Below are 27,785 nucleotides of genomic sequence, written 5' to 3'. Positions count from 1 at the left end.
AGCCCGAGTGGGGGGACAAAAGGAAGGAGGAGAGGGCAAGGTAGCCAAGGAGGAGGCAGCAGGGGCAGGCGAGGAAGCCGTGGAGGGGGGAGAGGGTACAGCAGGAGAAGAAAGGAAATTGATGAGACGAGGGAAGCGTCTATCGAAGAGGAGAAGGTTGGCCTGTGAGCCTTGGACCAAGATGGTGCCATTCACATACACATTAATGATGACCTTAGAGGAGTGGAAGGAGGCCAGGATGGCCTCCCACCGGGTGCCACCATTAATGGGAGAAGAAGAGAAAGGAGAGAGCCCAGAGACCACATGAAGAGTCCATAGGTCTGGTGAGGGACCAACAAAGAGGATTTCAGTGAAGGTTTGCCTGGAGGAGGCAAAGGTATAGGTGTCAGCGATAGGGAGGCCTTGGTTGGGGACCAGGATGTCCTTTTTAAACTTCTTCCTACCAGATTTAGTTAGGAGAGCAGGATAGTCGATGGAGAAGCAGTTGGAAAAGATGGGCGAGACAGAGAGCAACATAGAGTTGGTAGGAGGAGAGAGAGGAGGAAGGGAGTGTGAACGGGAGAACACTAGGAAAGGGCAGAGTGCAAGCAAACGAGACCGCCAGAGCAGAAGAGAAAGGTTGACAATGGGCAAGATAATTGGCGCTAAGATTTAAGTACATACACAATGCAATTTTCAAACCGGCAGAAAAACACACCTAAGTTTGAGAGTCCTAAATAGTGGGAAAAAGGCCTATGTTGACATTGCCAGAATATGGTAGTTGGGCAATTGTTAAGTTTGTTATGCCTGCTATAGTTGAACTGATTGGTGAACATTCAGAGACACTATGGGAAAATGGTTTACCAATTGTAATATGCAGCAAAATTGTAAAAAGCAGAATCATCAACGAAAAGGCAAGAAAACATATTTCAAAAGCAGACCAAATTGAACAATCAAAAGGGAGGAGGGACATGTGGATCCCTGAGAGCGATTATTTTGGGCGAAATTGTGAAATGGAGGCTGTCTGTTAGGCAACATTGTGTGCAGTACCCTTTGGGAGACTACAGCAACCTTGACCTCCTGGAAATAGGGAACCCAACCTTTGGTATAAGTCTGTACTACACAGGTTGGTAGTGTGGCTGAGCAGCCAGGCTTATCTCAGGAGGGGTCGATGTGAGCAGTAGGGTTATAACACAGTTTCACAGCGACAGTTATTCAAATAAACACTTATACTCAAGGTCTCTTGATTAAACAATTATTAATTTATTTCACAGTCAGTTATATAAGCCTTCCTCAGAAGGGAGCAAACCATGTAACAATTATAATATACTACAAAACACGCTCTGTTTCTTTAAATCAGATGATACCCATTAGGGATGGCACACAGACATTCTCTTCTCTGTGAAAGATAGTGAGCTAAAGACTCTTGTTAAGTCTCTCTCAACCAGGACTAATGTCTGGCAGAGAGACTCCCAGGACCCCCCCTTGTTAATTTGCATATTTAAGTAACTTTGGGTCTCACCCTAAGTAACTAGGGGAATCCAGACGTGGACCCTTGCTCACTATTCTTAGAGAGGCACAGCTCCTCCCTAATGATGAGGTCTAACCGAACCGAAACACGTGTCTGGGGATGCTGTTGGTACTCTTGTTCAGAGGAAAATTGCCTAGAATTTCGGTGCTGGACTGCCCCAGGGCAGGACAAATACTGATATGTTTGGGATATTTCTTCTCTATGAAAGATAGTGAGCTAAAGTCTCTGGGTAAGTCTCTCGCAACCAGGACTAATGTCTGTCAGAGGAACTCCCAGGACCCCCCTTGTTAATTTACACAGACATTTCTTAGACCCTCTGGTGACTTAAATAGCTAGGACCCTGTGGACATTGATTTATCACTGGTATATTCAGAGCATTACTGAGTTTGGGTGCAAAGGGTTAGGTAGGGGAAACAAAACAAAGGTTAACAAATAATTCATAAAGTGGGAACTACTTTTAAAACCCTCTGATGCAAAGTACATTAGCCCTTTCATGGAGCAAAGGCAAAAGCACAAAGTCAGAGGTAGAAGAGTCTCTCAGGGAGCCAGGACAGTACATGTTAGTTGAACAGTGTCCAGGGGAGCTGAAGATGTTCTTTGCAGGTGCGTAAAAGTCTTGCACAATGTTTTTATAAAAGTTTGTAGAAATAAGATTCACTTGAAGGGCCACAAGCTGGGAGGCTTGTGAGCGGCAAAGCTGCAAGCAACTCTGCAAGGGCAACCAAGACAAGTCTCAGCTGAGAGCAAGTAAGTAAGGCTACACAACAAGAGGTAATTCCTCTTAGGTTTACAGTACCTTTGGTTAGAAGAAATGTTTCCAGCTGGCTTCTGTTCCTGTGTGGCTCTGCAGATCCTGTTGTTCCTGTGCCTCAGTCGTGGGGACAAGAGGGAGGACTTCTGGGACTCCTGCAACACAATGGGAAGGTCTGCGGCAGCAAAAGTCAAACTTCAATTCAGTGGCACTTTGCGGTTTCGGCTCCTTGCTTCTCAGCAAATAGTACCACCGCAGACTCTCGGATACCACTCTAGACTTAACTCGCATCTGGGGTCCAGCACTCTGTTGAGGAGGATCAGGCTTGGTCAGTCCTGCTTCAAGGGAGTCCAGAGGATCTTCTTGAGGCTCGGGTCCGAACTTAAAAGCGATGCACTCGATCTGGTGTTCTTCTCCCTGGAACTTCGGTTCCAGCAGCAGTGGAAGTTTGTTTGTTTGTTTTATTCATTTTTTGTGAGCGCCAGACCCAGGGGTAGCAGGGCGCAATGGCAAGAGAGTGCGAAACTTACAAGGTTACATCATAGCACAGTGTACATTAGAAAATACAATAAGGTCACACAAATAATTACAGAATATAAAAGTTCGAATATACAGGTTCGAGTAGGTCAATCAGAGTTACAACTGTTTAGAGTGAGGGTCTAGTGGTTAATACCAGTAGGAGGTAGGTAACACCGGTCAACTCAGGTCAGTCGAGGTAAGGAATTGAATGACTTTTTTCCTGAAACAAAGGTCAGCTCTAAGGTCTTGTGGTAGTGAGTTCCAGGTTTTAGCAGCCTTTACCGGGAAGCTAATTCCTCCAATAGTAGTGAGTCTAAAGTTCGGTATTGTCAAGCAATTAGAATTGACAACTCTGGTTGGTCTAAGAGATGTTCTCCTGTGGAATTTGTTAGTCAGGTAACTAGGGGCAGAGTTATTAAGGGCTTTATGGATCAGGGATAGCATCTTGAGTTTTATTTTGTTCTCCGTGGTCAACCAGTTGTAATGGCGTCTGGCGGAAGAGATATGGGATCTTTTATTAATGCCTAGTGCTTCTCTCAAGGCATTATTTTGTAATGTTTGTAGTCTTTGGGTTATTTTTTTATTGGCTCCAGAGTATAGAGCATTAGAATAATCAATTCTGGAGAGAATTAAGGCTCTGGCCAGGATTAGGCAACTCTTATTGGAAAGGAATGGTTTACCGGCTCTTAGCAGTTTGCATGTGTAGGCCGTGGAGGAGGCAAGGGATTTTAGCTGTTTGTCAAGTGATAGTGTAGAATCAAGATAGAATCCCAGGGTTTTTACATCCTTGGATACTTGGATGATGTTCCCGTCTATGTTGAATGAGGAGAATTCCTGACCTAGTTTTTTGATATTGGCTTGGGTAGCATGAGTGAAGGTCCTGCTGCATTGTGTAGCCGAGAAAGTCAAGGTTGCCTTCTGTAATTATGTCGGCAATGTCTAGGGCATGGGCGACAAGCGATCTCACGTTAAGGAGTGCTCCGACAATCGTTGGGGTCTTAGTGACCTCTGTGGCTTGAGGGGATAAAATAGTGGACATATTGGGTGTTTTTGACTTATTGTTCTGGGTTAGGCAAATATAGGAATTAGGTTGTGAGGGTCATCTAGTATGGCTGGGTTTACAGACCTGCTTGAGGTTTATTTTAATGTTGGTAGAGGGCAGAGATCTGCGGAGGGGTTCATGCAGTTTAGATAGTCTTGCACGGAGTCTGAGGTTTCTACTAGGTGTATCACATGGGTGAGATAGGGCGGTGGCTGTCTCAAGGGGCTCGTAGTTAGGACGTAAATATAGGTCAGGGTAGTTATCATTCAAGTGTACTACAGACGTTAAAGGTGGCAAGGGGTTAAGTACGTTAACATCCGGCATGATGAGTAAGTGTAGGATAGTCCTCAGTAGGGTTGTGTAGATGGCTGGTAGATACATCGTTGTATAGTGGTGGCCTATCTAGAATACCATATTAGTAACCGGTATGTGTGTAGGCAATCAATGACTCCAAGGCAATTACTCAACTAAGGGAAGCTAGGTAGGTACATGTGCAGGCAGTCAATAACTCAAAGGCAATTATTAAACTATGGCCAGCTAGGTAGGTACAGGCAATCAATGACTCGAAGGCAATTGCTCAAATATGGCCGACTGGGTAAGTACATGTGCAGCATGCGAGTAATGACTCAGGGCAGTAGTTCAGATAAGGGCTACTATAATTGACAATAGAGCTAAAAGGCATACATGTCCCTATGGAGGGCAGCTAGGTTTGATAATCCACAATATAGCAGCAGATGCGTGCATGACCCAATGGCAGGGCAACAAGACATTATAGTTAGAGAATTGCATAGATGCTGATGCAGTAATACGTTAAATCAAACTGGACGAGAGTGATTGTAATGCACGTAAGAGTATGTACTTACAGGTAGACACACGGTTAACCAGGGAATTGCAATGTCTGTAGATGCAAGAGTTCATGGATCATACAACCAACGGCCATGATGAGCGGCGAATTGTCTCATGTAGAGGTATAGTATAGGTTTCCTTAGTTAAGTTTCACTGTGCAGGAATGGTAAGGAGGGATGGGTTGGCCATAGTGGGTTGGCCACGTCGCGCTTCCATGCGCCAAACAGGCGCAGAACAGGCCTTTGTATGGCCTTCGTTTTTGGCCGCCGGCGTATCCGCCTACCGGCGGATGCAACAATTCAAATAAGGCGGGCTCAGCCTCGTTTTGGCGCCGCTATGCGCCCGGCATGCGAGGGTCAGGCAGGGTACTGAGACAGGGTCAGGCAGGCCTCTGTATGTCTGTTGCGGCGAGGAGAAGCTTGATTGCAGCTTCTGGGAGGGGGAGGGGGCTCCTGCCCTCTTCCCTTGGCGTGTGAGAGGAAGTGGGGGTCACAGGCGCAGAACAGGCCTTTGTATGGCCTTCGTTTTTGGCCACCGGCGTATCCGCCTGCCGGCGGATGCAACAATTCAAATAAGGCGGGCTCAGCCTCGTTTCGGCACCAAAGTACAGCCAGCTGCTAGAGGATGTCCAGACAATTTCACTTTGGGGTTGTTTGGCCCCACCAAACCAATGGGAGAAGTCGTCCTTGCAGGGCTTCTCTAGTCGAAACAAATTCAGAGCTTCAGCACAGCAGCAGTGCTTCACCGGGCAAAGCAACAGTCCAGGAGTTGCAGCAGACGTCTCTTCCAAGTTCTTCTTCGGATTCCTTTGTCCAATGGTCGACTCTGCCTTCCAAGCCAAAAGCCTCACCTTTTATGCAGGTTTCAACCATTCATTCCAGCCTAGCTGTCAATCACACAGCAGGGTGGCTGTCCTTCCAGGACAGCCAGCCGGCCATTCACCTTTGGGTGCATTTATGTAACCAAGGGAGTTAAGCACAGGGAGTTTCGGGCACCTCCCTCACTTCCTGCCCCGGCTAGACATACTAGAGCCAGAGGCAGGTTTCACTTGTGAATCCCGCCAAAGACCAAACGAACAAAGGGACCAAATCTGGTTTGGCACGCAGATTAAATCTCAAGAAGGACCTTTCTAGCAACAAATGGCGAACAAAGAAGACCGGGGCCATTTTGACGAAATGGGCACCCTTGGTTGCCTTTCTGCAGCTGCGAACGCAGCCCGCGGTAAAAACTCACAATGGTAGTAAAAAGTAAACCACTGCCACCAGCCATTAATTGTAGAAAGGGTAACATAAAAATGTTACATGAGAAACTACACAAAGGGGATACTAAGTAAATCCTCCAGCACCCTATGGTAAAATAGTGTGTGCTGGATCTAGAAAGTTACAAAATGTAAGTAAAGTCAATTTCACTTCAATGCTCTTGGAAACCGTCGTTTCACCAAGAGAAGGCATTTAAACCTTTGGGAAATCTAAGGGACTTCCCTGTGTCACTGCACTGAAGGTGCTTTGTGTCACAATGTAAAGATGATGCCTATGGAGTTTGTCAGACTCCAAAGTCAAAAGAAACACAGAAAACACATAGAATTAAAAGTACAGAGTCCCAAAGTTCAGTATCATGGATGAATGGCATGAATTATGTCGGGATTTTGAGGTAGCACCTCCAACTGAATTGGGAAGAAATGGAAAAGGTCTCAACTCCCCCTTAGAAATAATCAATGGAATGAAATGGGTAAACATTTTCCAGAATTGGGTATTATTGTATTTACTCCAGATGATTTAGGGGGTAGATTTGTAAAATGGACTAATGGAAAAGTGGGTTATCTAAGTGACTATCTATTTGCTAGTTATGGTATATGTGAACAATTGGATACATTCATACATATCCCTAGCCCCCTAAGTGAACATACAGTGCTCAAATGTACACTGAAAAAAATATACAAAAGGAAGCCTTACCTTTCTGGTGAAAAAATGAATATTCAGAGCTCAGCAGGTGGAAATGGGATATTATGGACCGAACAAATCCTGGAAAAATGTGATTATATGTTCAATCTACTACCCATAGATGGTGAGGAGATTGCCTCTATGGGGTCAGGGGTGCGTGATATGCTTGCAATGATCCAAACGACTAAAAGCAGAGTGAGTGTCACCCAGTATACTGGGTAGAAACATGCAAATATGTATGATAGCTTAATACAAAATGAGAAAAAACTGTAAATAAGGAAAGTAAAGCAGGATGTGGGGATGGACCGGGACATTAAAAGGGAAAAAGTAGCCACCATATGTATGAAATTTAAGAACTGGCTTAAGGCCCACAAACATGACATGCAAAATGCTAATTGGAGAAACATCTTTATACTATGCAAAACTAATGACTCTAAAAACATTTGGTATTTGTATAGACAACACCTTATAGAGGATGATTGTAATGATGTTAACGTGGTATTTGTGGAGGAATGGCTAGAATACGTGGGCCAGTTATATTATGTGGAGAACAGGGAATGCAGGATGAATATAAAACTATGGGATTATAATAAAGCAGCATTTCTTTTTGGCTGTACTGACATCTTGATGGTAATCAAAAGAATGAATGTCTAGAGCCACAGGGCCCGACGGGTTGGCCAATGTTGTATTTAAACGCAACCCGAAAAAATTGGCTACATTTTTATTGAAGCTGTACTCCTCCATCTGGCATAGTGGGGTAGTTCAGTGAGCTGGCACAAGGCAATTTTAGTGGCAATTTTTAAAAAAGGAATAAGAACTAGTCCTAGTAATTATCGGTTGCTAGTCATGCAGACACCAGTTGCAAGACTTTCTGCACCCTATTGCTGGAAATCATAAATGGATGGATTAGTGAAAAAAATAAGTATTGTGTCCACAACAAACTGGTTTCAGACAAGGTTACAGCACCCTAGATAATATGGTTCCCTTGAACCACATTATAACTGATGCGATTAGTAGAAAGGGGACACATTTGTATGTATGCTTTATCAACTACTCCAGAGCATTTGACTGTGTAGATTAGAATAGGCTCTGAAATAAAATGTCGAAGTGGGGAGTTTGCCCCATAGTTTTGTACTTTCTTAAAGTTTTGTACTCTGAACCTACGGTAACTGTTTGTCGGGATAAGGGGGCCGTAGCCACCCCCCCTGTCAAGACTAATATGGGACTCAAATAGGATGCGTTACATCACCAGCACTCTACAATCTCTATGTGGCGGATATGAGAGAAGCACTGGAAACAGTGCAAAATCACCCTCTGAAAGTGGGGGACTTGGCAATCAGCTGGATGACAAACGCAGACGATACTGTCATCTTCGACAAAACACTGATATAGGTCTGCAGAGAATGCTCAATGCCTTGTATACATTTGCAAAAGACAATGGGCCTCGTTACACGGATGGCAGTAAGGGTTTACCGGTACCGGTATTTTACCGGTACCAGTAAATCCTTACCGCCTTACTACGAGGTCCCTTTGCGGGTTGGGGAATTTAACACCTGCTTTTTGCAGGCGTTAAAAACCAACCCGCAAAGGGACCAGGGAGCTAATTACGGTACCGCAATTTGCGGTACCGTAATTAGCGCCTTCACCCATTCCCATAGAGCCCTATGGGGCAAAAATGGGAATGGGGAAGGGCAATGGTGAAGGGGGAATTACCGCCCCGCCAACCTTGGAATAGGGCGGTAATTCCCCTTTCCACCAAGGCGGTGCCGGTATTTTACCGGCATGAACCATGGCGCTAATAGCACCATGGTTCACCGCCATCCGTGTAATGAGGCCCAATAATCTTTGTATCAATGCAAATAAGACGAAGATCATGGTATTTGGAGACCGAGGGTCCAAGAATAAATGGCATGGCTTCAAGTGGAAGGTTAATACAGTGGCATTAGAGGTAGTGGATATTTACCTATCTCTAGGAAACTCAATCATGAACAAGCCCCCTAAAACATACTCTTACGTTCCGTCCCCCATACTGCATGGGCGTCCCTTCCAAGGGACGTGAGACGGAACCTTTTTCACCAGAAAAAAACGTCCCCTTTAAATTTAGAGGTGCGCGGCCCTGGGAGCATGCGCTGCCCTGACTCCGTCCTCCGGCGCCACACCTCAGTCCCCTTTTCCACGTTGACTGGAACGGTCCGAATTCGCCAGCGCTCCTGGGTTTGGCTTCGGCCATGTAATTCCACATGCAGATACTCCTTCTGTCTAGGAAACTCAATCATGAACAACCCCCCTAAAACATACTCTTACGTCCCGTCCCCCATACTGCATGGGCGTCCCTTCGAAGGGACGTGAGACGGAACCTTTTTCACCAGAAAAAAACGTCCCCTTTAAATTTAGAGGTGCGCGGCCCTGGGAGCATGCGCTGCCCTGACTCCGTCCTCTGGCGCCACACCTCAGTCCCCTTTTCCACGTTGACTGGAACGGTCCGAATTCGCCAGCGCTCCTGGGTTTGGCTTCGGCCATGTAATTCCATGTGCGGATACTCCTTCTGTCTTTTATCATACAGGTTCTCGCTCGTCAGGCGTCACACTCCTCCCCAGCGCATGTCGACTTCAGGGTTCAGCAGGTGTCCATTCTGCGACGGGCTCTTCCCAACTACCAGCCCCCGGGCCGAGGGTGCCATACCTAGCGGGTCTAAACCTGAGGAGCAGGATATGCCTCGCAATCCACACTCAGAGTCCTGGAGGAGGCTGGGCCCAGCGAGCCGAACACGGCGCAGGCACGTGGCAGGCAGCTCGACAAAATGGCCGCCATGCCAGACATCAGCTCCCGTCTGACGCCTTTCCAGGAATTCGGCGAGGAACGAGTGTCAAGGTGGGACTGGCCTCAACGAGGTACGTGGCCTACAGCCTATCCTTTTGTGCAGGGCAGGTTCCTGCTGCGTCCGTATGGGCAGGGCATGCAGCGGATCCAGCAGCCTCCCGCTACCCTGTCTATATCCCCTACGATCCCTCCAGCCTGTGAAGACAGGTTCATCGAGAGGTTCCTCAGGCTCATGAAGTCCCCTCAGAGGGGGGGGGGGTTATCCTCAGGGATGCCATCAGGGACGTGCTTCCTCCAATGCGTCCAGAACCTCAGGCTCCTCCACCGGCGCCCCCGGTGCAGCCTGTGCCTCCGGCCCCCCAGCCGATTCCTCAGGCGGTTCCATACCAACCTCCTCCACAGCCTCCGGCTCCGGTCATGGTACCTCAGCTCCCGCTACTCCTCCACCAACGCAGGATCCTCCTGACCCACAGGACACGGATGAGGAGGAGGACCCCGACACGCCCTCGTCAACCAAGGCCTTCCACGAACGTCTTGCGGGTCTGGCGGAGTAGCTGGGCCTGCCTCAACCCGAGGTCGAGCAACCAGCAGAGGGGGTCCTCGCTGAAGTCCTCACATGGCGCAACATTGCCAAAACGGGAATTCCACTGCAGACCGATGTAGTTTCCCTGGCCAAAAAGAGTTGGCGCAAGCCTCACTCTGCCCAGCTGGTCAATCGACGCCTGGACGCCAAGTACAGGCAGATGGAGGGGGATACACTCTTGCTATCAGCCCATCCTCAGCCCCACTCCTCGGTGATCGCTGTGGCATCACTATACTCCAAGCCTTAGTCGTCCTCAGCCTCCTCCTCTGCGGCGCTGCTAGGCAAGGAGGAGAAGATCTTGTAGGCGTACGGAAGAAGCTGTATTCCAACGTGTCCTTGCATCTTCGTCAGGCAAGCGCCCATGCCATGCTGGCGGCCGTCAACCAAAGGTTATGGTGATAAATTGCAGACGTCCTCCCGGAACTCCCTACGCAGAGCCAATCACGTTTCAAGGCGGGACTGGCTGAGGCCAAGCGCAGGATCTCATGGAGCCCACCGTGGCCCACATTGACACCTCTGGCCATGCCATCTGTATCGCCACGGACATGAGAAGGACAGCCTGGCTCAGTGCAACTAAATTCAACCCGGATTTCCAGTAACGCATATTAGGCATGCCGTTCGAAGGGGGGGAAAAACAGCTCACAAACGGCCAAGTCTTAATCTATCCTGACAAAGACCACGCCTAAATCGTACACCCAGTCACAGCTCTGACAAGGGCCTTACGTACGGAGGGTTCTGCGACTTCCGAGAACGAAGGTCCAGGCAGCCGGACTGCTCGCCGACCCCAAATAGGCGCAAGCAACAAAAAGGGGGAGGCGGAGGAGGGGGAGTAAGGGCTTTTTCCAGTCCCCCTCCTCTGCATCAGCCTCTGAGGGAAAGAAGGCATGACACGCCCCTCTGGGTCCACGTGTCTCCAGTGGTGGGCAGGCTTGCTCTCCATGCACATTTCTGGTGCCAGAATTTCGCGGACCACTGGATCCTCTCTGTACTATCCACGGGGTACCACCTACCCATCCCAGCCTCTCCTCCCTCCTCCCTCCTCCCCTCGACTCCCTCAAGTTGGGACAGCAACTCTTCTGGCAAAGATCTGCTTGCTCGTAGAGAGCCAGGCAGTGGAGGAAGTCCCAGCCTCCCAGCGAGGCTTGGGCTTTTACTCCAGGATTTTCGTCATTCAGAAAAAGAACCAGGCCGGCCTCAGAGTTGTGCTGGACCTTTCCACCCTCAACCTCTCCTTACCTCTACAAAAATTAAATATGATTACGCCAGCTTTTATAGCAGAGACATTGTTCAAGGGAGACTGGATGTGCTCCCTGGATCTGAATGACGTGAACCTACACGTCCCGATTTGGCAGCCCCATCGTTTGTTCCTACAATTCAGAATCCTGGGCTACCATTTCCAATACAAGATCCTTCCTTTTGGCCTCAACTCAGCTCCATTACCAGACTCATGAATACTGTGGCTGCCCTCCTTGGAGTTCAGGGCCTCCACATCTACCCATACCTCGACGACTGGCTCCTCAGAGCTACATCTCCGGAAGCGGTTTAATGACTCTTCCCAGGCTCTTATGAACACACTGCATGATCTGGGCTTTTTGCTCTATTTCAAGAAGTCGTAGCTGCAATCCACGCAGACATTCTTGGGCCTCATCTGGGACAGGTGCTCCGAGAAGGTCAAGATCACGGCCATCAAGAAGGCTACCACTCACTTCCTCAGCAGAGAAGTCATCTCAGCCTGGTGGTACCATCATCTCCTCGGTCTCTTGGTCAGCGGTCTGTAACGCTCACCTGATTCCCACGGAGGCGCAGGTCTGGCTTCGAGTGCTGGTGCTTCTTCAATGGTGAAGCGCAGGACCCTGAAGATGGACAGGAAGGGCCCCTCTACTCTGGCTTCTCTGGCTTGCGGGAATATTTCCCTGTGCGTGAAAAGGGAGTATTACCTACTGACTGAGTTATGCTCAAGCCTCCCACTCTCCTCCAGCCCTCCACGATACCCTTCCACAATTCCCCGTGAAGTCTCACCTTAGGGTCAAGAAGGATGAGCTCTCCATCCTGCTTCTGATGCAGGGGCGCGTTGAAACCCAGTTACTTCACTGGATTGAGGATTGATGGGAGTTCAGGTAAGCTTGACTATTCAGGTAAGGCGCTGTAAAAGTTCTGCTGCAAGTTCTAAAGTCCAAGCTTAAAAATAATGTTCATTGTCTTGTTGCAGAATGCCGGAGATATGGCGCCGACCCGAAGTGAAACGTGCAGTTCCAGTAAATGACAGGTAAGTTCCGGATGAGCGCTCGGGTAATGTCTTTGCATTCGCTCATTCAATGTCTTTGTCTTTTTTCCCCATAGGGGCCGGGGTCCGGAAAATGCCTGGAAGCGCCAAGACCCGAAATGAAATGGGAATGACCCAACAGGTAAGTCTTAGAAGGAAACTGAGCTTTTGCTATTCCTTTCCTTCTCTCACCTTGTTCTTGTCTTTTTCTCTCTAGGCTCTGGTAAGTGGCTGTGGATCCGGATGATCGCTGCTGAAGATGGAGGAATCCAGGATAGGTGAGTGAAATGCAGCGCTGCAGCGATCGTAGCGAAATGCTTTTAAAATGATGTCTTCCTTTTCAGGATCGTCGGTGTGATGTCTCTGTGGTGCTGATTTAGCAGGTAAGGTCTTTTGTCTCCCTTTGCAGGTGACCCAGGACACTGACAGGCGTGGCTGAGGTCCAGATGCAGGAGCTGACACGGTGAGCGTCCAGCTGCGAGGAGCAGAACAACGCGAAGCGTAAGTTGCTGATCGGGTGTGGTTTAAATAGCTTTGGAAGAAGTTTCCAGTGTGTATCCTTCCACCGATCAGGTATGAATCCTTCCCCGACCACACCCGGGTGGAAAGTAGTCCCACAGGTAAAGTAGTTCCATTCAGGCCTCAAGAGGGTCTGGATGTAGCAGCATGGTCTGCATCAGGTAAGTGCACATTAAAACACTTGAACACATGTCTAGCTTTATGAGCCTGGCGCCTAAGGCGCCAGGACAGGGGTCCAACATGAGCCCGCTGGCACTCCCCTGGGGGAAATGATGCCTGCCTCTGGGGTTGCTGGGTCGGACCTGGCTCCTTGGAGGTAGGCATCATGACACGGTCCTTTTAGCCGTCCCACACACGAGACTAAAGATCAGGAGGATTCAGCTGCACTTCACGGCATCATGGAACCAGGAATGGGGCTCTCGATCTGAGATGATCAACGTTCCTCATCTCTCCACCCGGACCGCACATGGTGGTCCAGGGACTGCAACCTACGGACGGGCAAGCCTTCCGGCCTCCCATCCCGCAGGTCACCGTCACCACGGACTCCTTGGTCGAGGGCTGGGGAGCCAGACTGGACGATCTTTCGGTCCACGGCACCTGGACTTGACAAGAGCAGGAGTACCTTATCAATTGGTTGGAGCTGAACGCAATCTGGCTAGCGCTTAGAGCATTCATTCCACTTCTCAAGGGCCAGGGTTGTCCTCATACAGACGGACAACTCGACCAGCATGTACTTTGTCAACAAGCAGGGAGGCACCAGATCCCCTCCACTGTGCAGACTGGCAATCAGCATGTGGGAGTGGGCCCTGGAAAACAACATCTACCTCACGGCAGTACACCTTCTGGGGGAGTCCAACCGGGAGGCAGACAGGCTCAGCAGGTTGGGACAATTACGAGTGGTAGCTAAACAACCTCGTTATTCAGGAGATCTTCAGCAGATGGGTTCTCCCCCAGGTGGATCTCTTTGCCACCTGGCACAACAGAAAGTGCCCTCAGTTCGACTCCTGGCAGGGCCACGGCTCCCTGGGCATTTCGGATTCAGTGGAATGGCATGATCGCGTACTCCTTCCAGCCCATTCTGCTGATTCAGAGTGATTTGCAAGATCAAGGAGTCTCGCCAGCTCAACATCATTCTACTAGCTCCATGGTGGCCGGCCAGGCTATGGTTCTCGGAGCTGCTCATCCTCTCAGAGATGCCACCCCTCCACCTTCCGACGCGCCCAGCTCATCTTCTGGCGCAGCAGAGGGGCAGGGTCATCCACCACTTGCCACAGAAACTAGCCCTCACAGCGTGGTTCCTGAGCAAGTAACGCTAAGGCACCTCCGCCTCTCCCAGGCCAATCTGGAGATCATACAGGGCGCCAGGAGCAAAGCTAGCGGGGCCCAGTATAAAAGTAAATGGGTCAGGTTCTGCCACTGGGCAGGTTCCAAGGAAATCGACCCCCTGGCATGTACTTTGGACGACATGCTCTCTTTCTCGGCGCACCTCGCCCACTCAGGCGTGCAGGTGGACACCTGCCGCACTTACCTCTGCAGCCATCAGGCCTTACAGGAACTCAGAAGAAGGGGTCTCCTCCTCCTCCTCCTCCAATCCGATTGTCAAGAAACATTTGACGTGCTCTCAAGGCTCTACCCGCCCATCAGGAGGCTACATCCTGTGTGGGACCTGACATAATCTTGGACGCCCTGGCGCACAAACCGTTCGAGCCAATGGCGTCCACGGACATCAGGCTGGTCACCATCAAGACAGCCTTACTAGTAGGCCTCACTTCGGCCCGAAGAGTCAGCGAGATCCAGGCGCTGGTCACCTCAGAGCCATATACTACCTTTCACAGGGACAAAGTAGTCCTGCGGACGCACCCAGCATTTCTGCCTAAGGTGCTGTCTGCTTTCCATCTGAACAAGGAACTAGTCCTTCCTATGTTTTTTGCCGATCCTAAGGACGAGGCACAGAGAGTTCTGCACTGCCTGAAGTCAGGCGTGCCCTGAAATTCTACCTTGACGGGATCAAGGGCTTCCGCAAGGAGGGTCTCCACTCCACCCAGGGGCTACATTTAGTTGCAATTGCCCATGCAGTATGGAGGAAAGGGGACGGGATGTAAGAGTAATTATAAGTTACTCACCGTAGTGACTAACATACTCTTAATTCATAGTCCCCTTTCCTCCATACGCCCTGCCATTCTCCCCCCCTAATAATACTGGTGTCTTTAGGCAATGTTAAATCTATTGTCGTTGCGTCAATGGGGACTGATGTGTGCCCAGGGCTGCAGCCCAGCACGCCCCTAAATTTAAAGGCGAAGAAGGTTTTTTTCTGGTGAAAAAGGTTCTGTCTCCCGTCCCTTGGAAGGGATGCCCATGCATTATGGAGGAAAGGGGACTATGGACTAAGAGTACGTTAGTCACTAAGGTGAGTAACTTATAATTTCTACACCAATATAATTGAAGCAAAGGTGACAAAAAATTGAATGTTATTAGGAGATAGATGGCAAAAAAGGGGGTTACTCTGTGGAAGGCTTCCTCGAAATTTATAAGAGCAGCATTGTGCCTGGGGTATCATACGCACAAGAAACCGTGGAGGCCAAATATGTAACTTGCTTTGATAAATTGGGGGGCAAAGTCTGGAGTCCTGTTCTTAGATTGCCAAGGGCCGTACCTATTGAAGCTATAAGATGTGAACTTGGTCTTACTTCTCTAACGACATTGTGGAAGGTACGGTGCAGTAAATTGTACATTAAGATCATGTTATCAGAAAGAAATCAGAATAGTTTATTGAGCATGAATGGAGGAAGGAGCATAACCGCTTAATGGAAAACCTACAGGTGACTGTTACCTCCTTCCTATATGATATTGGATTATGCATGCCGAGGGACGACTTTGAAGTAAATCACGTATATAAGCGACTAAAAATTAAGGCTGTGGAATGGGACGCTGCTAAGAATATGGCAACCTTAAATATAAAGAAACGCTATGTCCAATACACCATGCAGGGGCTCCAGATATCTAAACCCCGAAAATACTTATTAAAAATTAATAATCAAGATTTATCATCTCCCTCCATTTTAACATCCTCCCTTGCTATGAGTATGTGGGGGCCTGGACCTCGGTCCTCCGCAATGAAAGAGTTTGTCAGCTATGTAAACAAGAGGTGGACATGACCAGGCACCTCTTAACAGAGTGTAACTGCCTGTAGGAATGCTACTACAAGGGATTTAGGGATTTGGTATGTGATCTCAGAATAACTGCAGTGCAATTTTGGTCAGCCATGTTTATGGCAGAAACCTTGATTTTCGTGGGAGCTGCTTATTATATATGGAAAAATATCACCCCCAGATTGAAAGAATTTGGTTGAAGGGTGACCCCCACAAATTATTATGTGGCTGTATTTATTTTATAGTATTCTTTTATCGGGTGATAATCATTTGCTTTCCCACCTCCTCTCATGTTTTGGTAAAGGATAACACCAGCTGATTTGAAGGTGATAACGTTTTCAAGTTAACTGTTTTATACAAGTTTATATATATTTTAACACATTTTAAAGGACTCTATGAAGGAAATGTAAAGGTATAGAAGATGTGAGCAATTATAGGTTTTGTATAAACTAGGGGGCCGATTCATGGAACAAACGTGCGCCGAAAATCCATGCGCAAGCAGGCGCAAGGTAGTGCAAGTGCGAGAAACGCAGCGCACGCGCATGTGTGCGATTCAAGGAAGACGCTGCGCGTGTTTCCCGCTGTCCGTGCGCCCAATCCAGCCATGGCGCACGCAGGCATACACGGCGTGCGCTACGCGCACAGCAAAAGCGCACGCAGCGCACACAACCAAAGTGGGCGGAACAGTGGGCGTAACACGCGGAATGGGGAATAACGCGTGAAAAAGAAGGCGTAACTGGGGAAGTACTGCAGGGAACTACATGGAACGCCCACACGCACGCGAACAACCCGTATTCATGGATCCGAATACGGGAAACCCGCGCACGGCAAAAGACGCACACGGGTGTCAACGGTCCGCCACACGAAGGCAGGCGGAAGCGCCCCCGCGCACAGTATAAAAGTGCGCGCAAACAACAAACACGTATATACAGCTACGATGAATGCCCCATTTGTCGCAGCACTGATCGTGGGACACGGCAGGAGGAGGAGAATAGCCAGGGCACGCATTTTCGCACCACGGACAAGCCTTTTTGGGATGCCTGACGACCAGGTCTATGGCAGGTATAGGTTTCCACCCCACATCATCCTAGACCTGGTCAGGGAGTGGGAAGATGACCTTACATCCCCCACCCTTTGCTCCCAAGCATTGAGCCCCTTGGAGAAGGTACTCAATGTCCTGCATTTTTTGGCCACTGGGTCATTTCAGCGGACTACTGCCATAGTGGGGGGGTCTCACAGGCCACGCAGTCACGCTGCCTACACCAGGTACTGGCAATCATGACAGCGCGCCCTTCAGTCCGCAGGCACATAAACATGCCCAGAACACCCGCAGAAAGGCAGGCCGTTGTCCTGGATATTTTCAGGGTGGCACACTTTCCCAAAGTGCTCGGTGCCATAGATTGCACCCATGTGGCCCTACGTCCACCTAGGGCCACTGAGCACATCTACCGAAACCGCAAGCACTGGCATTCCATCAATGTACAGGTGGTATGCGATGCAAAGGGAATCATCACCTCTGTCTATGCAAACTACCCTGGCTCCAACCATGACAGTTTCATATACAGAATGTCCGCCCTGAGCCGGGCCCTGGAAGCTGGGCAGCATGGCGACACATGGCTCCTAGGTGACTACAAATGCCCTTGCACATGCATGCATGTCACACACACACAAATAAACAAACCACAATAATCACAACCATTTACACCTCCCCAGAGGACAGTGCCTACCCTCTGAGCAACCACATAATGACGCCAATCCGGAACCCCACCACACCACCCCAGGTAAGATACAACGCCGCCCATATTGCAACCAGGGCCATAGTGGAGCGCACATTCGGAGTGCTCAAGTCACGTTTCCGCTCCCTTGACCGCTCTGGCGGGCAGCTACTCTATGCACCACCAGTAGTGTGCAGGATCATTGTGGCAGCATGTGTCCTGCACAATGTTGCAACACGGCAGGGCGTCCCGGTGGCACAGGTGCTGCCCATGGGAGGGGACAGGGCACGTGGCGAGGAAGCCCGGACCCAGCTTGTGGCCACATTTTTCACCTAAACTCTCACCCCTGCGGAGTGCACACAGGCCTGGCACATACCAGGTGACAATCGACGATGACAAAGAGACAGTCAACTGTCACAACCCTACCACCCTGATATAGTTGCCATGGAAGTGCCACATTGTCTGCATCCCTAGCTACTTAAACACAAGCTCTCCTGTGTGACCAAAAGGCACACATATGACATGACATGATATGGCCTATACACAAGTATTTCAAGGTGCGATGAGGCAGGGAGGGGGGAACAAGGGAAGACAGACAACGGTACTACTAGGCGAGGTGTCATTTAGATTGTGCAAGTGCAGGGGAAGGGAAAAGTGCAAGTGGAAGGGGAGGGGGGGAGTGCAGTACAGGGGAAGTAGACCAAAAAACAAATACATAGGTCAGCTGGTGGCAACTGCAAAGGTAAGTGCAGACAAGTGCTGGGAAGGGGGGGCTGTAGGGATAGAGAGACAGTACCGCAGTGCAGGGGTTGCCAGGGAGGCAGTGCAAGTGGAGAGTGGCTGGGCCAGGGACCGAGGTCGGTGAGAGTGGCCCAGTTGCAGATCCAGTGCAGTTCCAGTGAAGAATTTCGCAAGGGAGAGGCAGAGAGAAAGCAGAAGCAAAGAGGAAGGTCTTGAGGTGCTTCCCGAACCCGAGATGGTTCCCCTCAAGTTCCAGTGAGGCAGGAAGGCTGTTCCAGGGGGAGGGCCCTGCCGCGGAGAGAGATCTACCCCCAGCTAGTTGCTCTGAGAAGCGGATGACCCTGACATGCAAGGTGTGCATCACACACACCTGCAAAACAGGCCATGGCCATCACTGTTATGTCACTCAAACCCCCCCAAACCACAACATGACATGGCAAGCAATACCCATACAGCAACACAGTAACAATAAGGTACACATTGCCATGTCCAAAATGTACAGTGGCATCAGACAATGATGCCTGACCTGGAATCAGATGAAATGACAGACCAACAACCTCCCACCCAAAATAAGTCATTTCCAAATGCATTACAAGAGTTGTAGACGTAACATAACAATGAATGCCTGTCTACATGCACATTGTGCATTGCAAAATCAACACTGCAGCTTCTGTGTGCTGTGTCCTACTCCTGCAACACACTGCTCAGCGCACAGCACAGTGAACAGCCATTGTGTGTGATGCACACCCTGAGCATCACATCTAAGCGACAGACCACATCAAAAAGCAAATTAGGCATGTACAGGATCCATAATTGGTCACAGAACATGTGCTGCAGGGACACAGTGGGCACCAGAAGGCAAACAGTGTACACGTGGATATGCAAGGCTGGGAGTACATGTAGTGCATCAGAGTGCAAGTGTGTGGGTCAGCAAGGACATGCACTCAACATATGCATGTGCAATCAAGTGACCATCAGTGTTCTCTACACATCACATGTGAACATTCACCATGTGTACACCCCAGCATGTCAAACCATAACTATCCCCTCGCACCTGAAAGGTAAACACAACACATGAACAGGCATTGATCAGCAGAACACAACATGTACATAGGATACCACCATTACAATGTCTGGGTTCCCATAACACTGCAGGGCAAGGCAACTATCAACAACAACCCCCCCTCCCTCACAAAAGACCATGACCCACTGAACAACTGCACCTGGGTCATGTAGCCTTCAACCCTCAATTCCACCTGGCCACAGGATCACCTTTACCCTTCGTCACCATCTCCCACCTTGTGTGTAAAAAGGTGCCTGCACCCTCAAAATCCACACTCATTTCCAAAATCACAAAATCCAAGGCATAAAAACGAACCAGAACACCCTCCAGTAGATGAAGTGACGTAGCAGTACCTCACAAAGGCCAAGTACTACCACAATGATGCAACAACCAAGGTAGCACAGTAAAACAATGTCTCAACAGGATGTGAACCATGTGTGGTACATAACATAGGATGATGCACCATGAACGGATGTGTACTGTCACAGGTCCCGTGTACAGGCGCGGGAGTGTCACGAAACAACCACCCCCACTGTGTCCCGGGTGCCTGCAAGGTCAAACTCACGCAGGCCCCTGAGACCCTGATGGGGAAGGAGGGTCAGGGATATGCAGTCGGGACAGGTGTTGGCACACTGGATAACTGGAATGAGTGGCAGGAGAGGGGAGGAGGAATGACACATGAAAGTAGGGAATGCACGAAAATGTACTATCTGCATGGACACATACACAATCCAAACAAACTTGGACATCATTGTCATGGCCTTCTGTAGTCCAGGCTTAGGAGTGGTACGAACCAACCACCCCCTCTAGGGTTTTGGCGCCTGCAAGTTCGGGGCTTACACAGGCATCCGCAACCCCAGCGGGGAAAGAGGGTTAGGGAACGTTGCTTGGAACGGTACGGGAAGCAGGAACACTGGGTAGAGGGTACAGGGTTCAAAATTGCATAGGATTCCAGGTGATTAAGGGGAAAAAAACATACCAAATTGAATCACACATACATCCATGCATTAGTGCACCCCCAGCAAGCCTATGCAGAGCAGTTTGAAAGAAAAACAACAAGACGCTTAGCTCTGGTTTTGAGTGCTGGCCTCCTGCCTGTGCACTCTCGGGTCCGGTTACAGGAGCACTGCAGTGCTGCAAAGAGAGCCACAATCAACAACCTGTACGTGCCAATTACACAAAAATACACCACCAAACATGCCCCATAGCAACAAACTACTCTACAAACAGACAATCTGGTGTAGATGCTTCGTACCCATATATAACATTACCCCTGTGACGGGTCATACACAGTCAATGCAGTAAGTCAGCCGCCGGTGGGTGCGTGGCAAATGGAACACCAATGTGTCACAATTCACACAACATGCAATGTTCCCTTGGTAAGCAGACAGACCCATATAGCAAACCATGACTTCAGAGCAAGTTGCGTACCACCATGACCGAAAAACAAAGTTGGCAGTGCATTCATCATAAAGTACATGGAAATGAAATGCACTGCACCCGAGTATGTCCCTTGCTGTATGTCCCTGTGAGCTGCCCCTTTCCATGTCTCGGAAGGCTACATGGTTGATACAAGTGCCTCGATGGACCTGGGTGTACCGGAGGGTATGTGCCACTGCCCCTGCAGGTGTCCCAGACAACCTTACAATCAACAGCCATCAGTCCACCAACACATCTGAGCTGCATTGTGTGCTTCAACACTAATATTCGTCCAAGCTCACCCTCAGTGCTGTGACTAAGCCTGCATGTGCAACTCGCCTGGTGCAAGCTTTGCTGTGTTGTGGCCCCCCTGTGCTGCTCACCTTGCCTGGAGTTCCTTGGAACACGTCAGCCGTTCTAGGATGTAGGTCTGCAATCCCTGTGCCTCTGCTTGTGCACACATGTGCATGTGGGCACCAACAAACGTGTCCAGAATTCCGTCGTCCAATGGGCCATGTCTGCTGGCAAAGGTGCTCTGGAGGCTCATCCCCCTGCAGAAAGGGCATGAAACGCATGATTAATGCTTCAAAGTCATCTGTGTGTGTCTCTTCAGGCATCTCATTACTTGACCATGTCAGAGAGTCACATCATAAATCACACCATCAGTCCGTCTTTCACATCCAAAGTGTGGAACACTATCTACAGCATGAATTGCAACAAGCATGTGTACAGTAAATATAAGAAACATACTACACAATGCATAGAAATTAATGTACACATTAATCATGAAACACCCCATCTAGCAAAAGCTGAACAGTGGACAATAACACCAAAATCATCCCCACTAGGGGTGTAAACACAAGTCACACAGCACCAGACATGCCACAGATATGACAGTCCAAAGCCCTTGTGTAAAAGTTTGTGACACCGAACCATCCTTGCGAGCCCATGGATAAGGGAGGCAGGAGTGGCATATGTGAGTCAAGGACCCCAAGCAGCAAACACATACACAAGACAAGCCTGAAGGGCCCAGCTGGAACAGACAGTGGATGCCTTCAAAAGCCACAAAGCACCGCACCGTCACATGAAAGCACAATAGACAAGCAATTTTAAACTATATTAACTAATTACACTAACTATGGAAAACCTACATTACCTAATTAAACTAACTATCAAACAGAAACTTAACTAACTAAACTAAAAGAAAAATCAAAAATGGCCACATACGACCCGGGGGGGAGGGGAGGCACCCAGGATGGGGGAGGTACAGGGTGCTGCTCAACATCCACATGCGATGATGCTGAGCCAAAAAAAAACCTCCATGGGCTCAACGCCTGCACAGCCCGACCTACGTGGGAGATAGATGGTCCTCCGAGTCTGGCTCATCCTGGAAAGGAGGATGTGGCACAGTAGCCTGGCCACGCCTAGCCGCAGCTTGCCCCTCGTCGGCAGGAAGTCTGCCGGACGGGTGAGCCTGGTTCTGTGTGGCGATGTGACGTAGGTCTGCATGCAGAACCTCACGTGATACACGTGCTTCCTCTTGCAAGGTAGCACGTGTAACACGGAGTTCCTCCTGCAAGGCCTGGCTGGACAACCGCTGCACCTCCCGGCAAGCCTGGAGCTCAGCCGAGATGGTACGCTCAAGCTGTGCAAACCTCTCCTCTGCCTGCTGCCTCTGGGACATCATAAGGACACCCAGAGTGGATCTGAGGGAAGATACTCCTCCCTCAGGGCATCCATGTGCGCCTCTGCGTGATCAGCAATTGCTTGACGCAGAGACGACATTTCAGCCGGGCGTGCCCTGTCTGAGGCTGCCATGCCCAGCCTGAGCGAGTGGGCCGTGGACCGTGCCGCCTGCTGCTGGAGAAGCACCTGCCTAGCAAGGGGGAGCACAGATCAGGCCACATGCTCCATGCTCTCAGCGATGTTCTCCATTGCTGCCCCCTGCCGTTCTGAATTGGCAGTCATGTATTGTTCCTACTCAGTATACTGCGGTTGCACGCGGCGACCGCGTTGCCGGGCTTGACCCCTGCGGGACCCAAGGACCGGGGGTCCTCGCTGTGTTGGCACCGCCCGCGGCTGCACGACTACATGCCCCCGTCGACGTGATGTCCCAGGCACATCAGTGACTGGTGTGGAGGGTGACCCTGCGCCCCGATCCACCACGGGCGGAGGAACCAAGACTGTCTGATCCCCCAGTGCAGGTGTCGCAGACAGAGGAGTGTCCACATCAGAATCACTCACCCCTGACACACGGACTTGATGCTCATCCAACTCAACATGGACGTCAGAGTCGTCATCAAGGCTGGACTCATAGGCAGCCAGAGACAAGATGGACTGTAGCACTTGGGGGTTTTCGTGGCCTACCACCCCACGACCCCCACTAGTGCCGGGTTGATGTAGTGGTAACAACCTTGTGTCTGGCATGACAACACCATCCTCCGCCTCCATTGCGTCATCACCTGAAAAATAGAGAGAAAAAGGTCACTACACATTTCAGAAGCACACAACACACACACACCGACAGCAAACGCATCAGGCAGACATGTGACACACAACATGTAACCTGGCATGCATGCTGGGTCAACTTTGAATTGCTTCTGTGATCAGACCTGTTGAAAGGTGGCAGTTTCCATGGAAGTGGGTCTATGCAGTGCAGAAAATGTGTACGCCACTCACTACCTACATGTACAAGGACTCCATGGTGTGTGCCAGGAAATGTGAAGGCAGTGCAATGTCAAATTCAGACATCATGTGCATTGTGCATTCAATGTGTACCATATCTAGAAGCCAAGCACCCCTCCACCCCAGTACCAAAGCAGGGATGCCTAGCATGGTATCAAAAGGCTGACCATCACCTGTGTATTGACAGGCAGTGTTGACTGGCATCAACAGCTTAATGTGATTCAAGTGACAACACTGCAAATGATGCTGGGACAGTAAGCAGGACACATGATGAAAACTCTGGATTCCGCCCATGTGTGAAGAAGACACGACAACAGTTGGACTGAGTCATTGGCCATTGAACAGGCTGAGGCCTGTGAGCCACACAGATTGTCAGACCCTAAACATGTGTGCAACGCAGGACTGAGCCACAGTTGACATGGGAAGGCTGATGAGATGGCAGGCAATGTATGTAACCAAGGACTTGTATTACAGTGATCATCCAGTCAAGGACACATAGGGGCATGCGTGCAATGCACATGGAGCATGAATGGGCACTCATGTCCCTGCGGGATAGCTGACCTATGCACAGTACAAGTGAGATACCCTGCATCAAGTACTAAGGCTGTACCACACGGCATATGTTTGGCAGATTCTACGCTGGAAGTTAGCATCTACACAGGACGCATGAACAAGAAAGTACACATTGGCAAGATTGAAGAACACCAGTGCAAAGGAGGAACTGGGGTGCAGAATGGCAGAGGAGGGGCAAGGGAGCATGCCTACATGGAGTCCCCGCATGCAGGCAGAGGAGACATGCATGACGGAAGCATTGCATTACTTATACATCAGAACCATGTACACATCACATGTAGCGGCAATCATGCACAACACATCCCACAAGTGAAACACACACGTCCTCAACAAACACGCATCAACACTCACTGGACTGGGCATCAAAGTCCAGCATCTCTCCCACTCCTTGGACCAATTCAGGTGGTATGAACCCTGCAACGAGTGCCTCATGCAGAGTGAGCTCTTCCTCCTCTGGTGCAGGCCCACCGCCAGTCACCAGAGTCAAGTTGTAATTAGAGGCACGCTTAGCCTTAGTGCTGCGTTTGATGTCATTCCAACGCTTTTTGCACTCTTGCGCACCTCATGGCCGAATGAACTGACATGTTCCGCAACATGCTTCCAGTGAGTGTCACGTTGGGCAGCCGTAGTCTGACTATTGGGACCCACTAGCATGTCACGGCTGTGGCCCCGCACATAGTCCACGAGGAAGTCCAGTTCCTGCTTACAGAAAGGCTTCTTCCTCGACGTGCAGGAGGTCGTGGCTGTGTGTGGGGTCCCAGCCTGTGCTGCAGGTGCAACCTTCCTCCTCTTGGACTGTGGCGCAGACCCTGGCTGGCTAATGCCGCCCTGACCAGTATGGCCAGTGGGTTCGGTGGATTGAGCCAAGGGAGTGGCAGGTGGAGGGATGACCAAAGGCCTGAACTATGTCAGTGGCAGCTGGGTGCCCACTAATGGACCCTGCGCAGCAACATCAGCTGTGGCAGGGTCATTGACTGCAACGGTCCTCGTTGGCAGACTCACAACCGGGGTGCTGTTGGGTGCATCTGCCCCTGCACTTGCCAACACCCGGCTGTTCGAGGCAGCAGATGACATGACTGCCCCAGGGACACATGTCTTGGTCTGAGCAGCCCGGCCTGCCCCAATGATTTCCCTCCTGGCCTATTGGAGATCTACCAAGGGCTCCTCAAGTGCCAACGCAGCCTGCGCTGGCAGACCCCGAGCCTGGGTGGCGGTGTCCACAGCTGCACCTGCAGCTACCACTACCCTTGGGCCCGTGGCAGTCGATGGAACGGACTGCCGGGTCACACGGGCGCCAGTGCCAGATGCAGAAGCTGCATCCCCCAGAACCACAGGGGGTGGTGGCATGACTGCACCGACACATGGCACAACATTGTGCTCAAGTGGCGCACCCCTGCCTCTTCCCCCTCTGTGGCTGCCCTGGACACCCTGGAGTCCCCCTACTCCCTGGTCACCACGGCCACGTCCCCGACTACGCCCGCCACGAGGAGGACACCCAGCTGAGGCGCCCCTCATCTTTGGTGATCTCCCAACCATGGCACAGATGTAGTAGTGCCGGCACAGATGGAGTGGTGCCAATGGGAGGTGTACACCACAATTGACTTGGGCAATTGGGGTGAAGTGGGTGGGAAGCAAGATGTTAACAGCCCCCCTGCACCTGCAAGGCTCTATGTGACCCCTGTGATGTAGTGACGGGTCACGCAACGCTCAGGCACCCCAAAACTGCAGTAAAACCGTGCACGCAACCCTGCAGCCTACGTGCGTGGATTCAACCTCCCACCCAGTAACACGAATAACGCGTACGCGTGGGACACGCAGGCTACTATGACTTTGAAAATGGGTGCGATACACAGGGGCACCCGCAGTGGGAAAAAGAGCGTGTGCGACTCACCGTCTGACTAGCGCGATGCAGAAAAACATGCGTAGTCAATACCCCCGCCAAAAGAAGAGATACGTCCTTGATAGCTGTGAAGTTGTCATGGCGCGCGAAACTACAGGAAGCGGCAACACACGTCGGTCTCCACGAAAGGCACGTACAGTGAACTGCTGGGCCCGCTCACCTTTAACCCGTGCTGAGGGAAACGCGCGCGTCACGTCACTTACGCGCATGGACCCTTTCCTCGTATTACACGCGGATGTGCAGTTTTTCACGCGCGCTGAAATGCCCATGCACGCCTGTGCGCTTCACGTCACAGGGGCGCTTGCGATTGAGGGGCCTTCTGTCCAATGAAATTGCATATGCGTGCAGACGCGCTTACGCGCTAAGGGCCTTTCCTCGAATTACACGCTGACGTGCAGAATTTTCACGTGCCAAATCACTCCGTATCAAGCTGGCCACGCGTAAGCACACGGAAGACCACGCTCCTGCCCAGAAGGCCGAATTACTGCCGCCCAGAGCACGCTCCCACCTGCCATCTGCTGCTGCCTGACTGCCTGCTGCCCACGTGCCCTGCCATTTGCTGCCTGCACATCAGCCAGGGGTGCTGTTGCTGTGACCACCCCTGCTGGAACCGAAGACTCCCGACTGGGATTCCATCGCTCCACAGCCCAGCCCCAGGACCCAGTTGCCCACCCACTCCTGCCTCTGGGGTTGTCAAGTCGGGCACTGCAACATCTGGCACCACTGACAACCCCCAGCCAGAGAGGCAGAGGGGCACCGGCTTCAGTGCCAGGGAAGTTGGTGTCCTGGTGGAGCAAGTCCTGGGGCAGTATGATGCCCTCTTCGGAAGTTCCCGCGCCGACAAGGAAGGACGGACTCAGATCTGGACTGACATCGTGACTGCCATCAACGCGGAGGGGGTGGCAGTCCGCGACTTACAACATGTCAAGAAGCGCTGGGCGGACTTCAGGTCCAGGACCCTGAACAAGGCCCGGCGCCTCTTGAAGGCAGCGGATGCTAAGGGGTGCCAGGGCCACTTGTCGGAAGATCAGATGAGGGTCCTGGAACGCATATCCCCAGCGCTCCACATCCAGGTCCTTGAGAGGCAGACCCATCTGGAGTCGAGCGGTAAGTGTACATGCATCATGATTGTGAGCTGTGCGTGTGGTGATGTTTCACTAGTGTGCAGGTTGTACATCTGTTTGTATGGGGTCGAGTATGGGTGGGGGTGTACAGGGCCGTGAGGCTAACACATGCGAGGGCTGTAATGTGTGAGACATGGATGGTGCTTGTGTGTGTAGGCTTGCATGCCAAATGCAGTTGTGTGGGCACACATGTTTGGATGAATGTGTATGTAAGTAGACATGTTTGTGATGTCACGCATGTATGTTGTTTTCAGCTGCATGTATCAGCACTGTGTACATGTGCATTTGTGTGTATTTGACAAGGGTGCAACAGTGATGCAACATGGATGCATGTGACAGCGGGATGTGGAAGCCTGATTGGCAGATGTGACATGGATGCTCATCTGAACACTGCGACACTTGGCAGAGATGTACACATGCATGCAAGTGTGGTGGTGTGTGTACATGTGTAGTGCACTTCCTGTTTGCATGTGATGTCTGGCTCAGCTTTGCCTGCTCATGCTGTTGTATGTGTATGGATGGTGCTGGCAGTTGCAATATGGCTGTGGTATGGCTCATGTGTGCGAGTTGAAATGACATGTGTGTTGGGGATTGTGATGGCATGTCTGAGGTTTGCCAATGCC

General features: G+C 50.6%; 1 protein-coding gene across 1 annotated transcript in view; it reads left to right on the top strand.

Annotated features, from left to right (window-relative positions):
- HDAC6 (histone deacetylase 6) overlaps nt 1–27,785 on the top strand; it is a 1,945,770-nt gene that overhangs the window by 221,239 nt on the left and 1,696,746 nt on the right. The gene's annotated exons all lie outside the window — the stretch shown is intronic.

Source organism: Ambystoma mexicanum, chromosome 2q, assembly GCF_040938575.1.
Source record: "Ambystoma mexicanum isolate Mex_15411 chromosome 2q, UKY_AmexF1_1, whole genome shotgun sequence".
Lineage (NCBI taxonomy): Eukaryota > Metazoa > Chordata > Amphibia > Caudata > Ambystomatidae > Ambystoma > Ambystoma mexicanum.
This window is presented reverse-complemented; position numbering and strand designations above follow the sequence as displayed.